At 67.5% G+C, this 926-nt stretch overlaps 1 protein-coding gene across 3 annotated transcripts in view; it reads right to left on the minus strand.

Annotated features, from left to right (window-relative positions):
- The window catches only part of RAD52 (RAD52 homolog, DNA repair protein), a 30,042-nt gene extending 29,879 nt beyond the window's left edge, over positions 1-163 (minus strand). For 2 of the 3 annotated variants that reach the window (XM_008063818.2, XM_008063816.2), the window contains exon 1: positions 51-163. The gene's annotated coding sequence lies outside the window, so the exon portion shown is untranslated. The remainder of the gene's footprint in view (positions 1-50) is intronic. The other variant, XM_021715404.1, reaches the window with a different exon arrangement.
- Positions 164-926: the final 763 nt, after the last annotated feature.

Raw genomic sequence — 926 nt, forward strand, 5'->3', positions numbered from 1 at the left:
CAGGCGCTCCGCGGGCCCAGCCGCAGCGCCCCTTCCCCCTCCCCACTTACGCGCCTCGGGCAGCGCGCGGGGCACGCAGGGAGCGCGGACTCGGGTTTCAGCTGGGGGAAACGTCTAGACAGCGCCGCGCAGAGGAGACTGGGAAGGAGGCGCGAGGGGCCTCTGGGAAGAAGGTCCAAACCCCAAACAGACGCCTGGTGGGGGGCGAGGGGGTAGAGGACAGGAGGCGGAGCCGTAAACCAAGTCGGAAGAGGAGCGGAGCCGCAAAGCAGTCTGTCGCGCGCCGTAAAGCAAGCTGCCGACCGCTCCGTCTTGAGTCGCTCGCCCCGCCCCTCCTTCGCGCCCCTCGGCCGCCAACTTCCCTTCTGCTTTTTCTCGGTTTCCGGCCTCCTGGATCTCTGCTGCCCCCTGGCGGGCTGCGCGAGCGCCCCCCGGGGAGGTGGCTCGGCCGGAAGCTGCTTGGGGCTCGCTCTTCCCTCCCGCGCCCCGGTCCCACACGACCTCACCTGCCCCGCGCCCAGTCAGGATGCGGCCTGGCGCGGGGAGGACCCTCCCGCCTCTCTGTGCATCCTTGGGGCATGGCGGGGCAAGGAAACACTGCTTTTAAGTCCCAGTAAGAATGGTGGCCGGGGCCCTGCGAGGCTTCCACCCGCGGCCAGGCGCCGTGGACGCTCTCGCAGCCTCCCTCCTCCTCGCCCCTGCGGCCCAGCCAGTTGTCCCCTGGCGGCGGCTGAAGTTAACGCGGTCCAGAGGGAGACGAATCGGTGGCGACTTGGGGTGTCTTCCTTAGATTGTCCTCTGGAACTAAGGCCCCTTGGAACTGGGTGACAGTGACACGGCCTGTTCGCGGTGCTCAAAAATCAGACGGTAAAGTTTCAGTCCCCGCAGCCGCAAAGTAAGCACTAAGGACGCCAAGAGAACCCTTC

The sequence above is a fragment of the Carlito syrichta genome, unplaced genomic scaffold, assembly GCF_000164805.1.
Source record: "Carlito syrichta isolate Samal-C Ts95f unplaced genomic scaffold, Tarsius_syrichta-2.0.1 Scaffold307058, whole genome shotgun sequence".
NCBI lineage: Eukaryota > Metazoa > Chordata > Mammalia > Primates > Tarsiidae > Carlito > Carlito syrichta.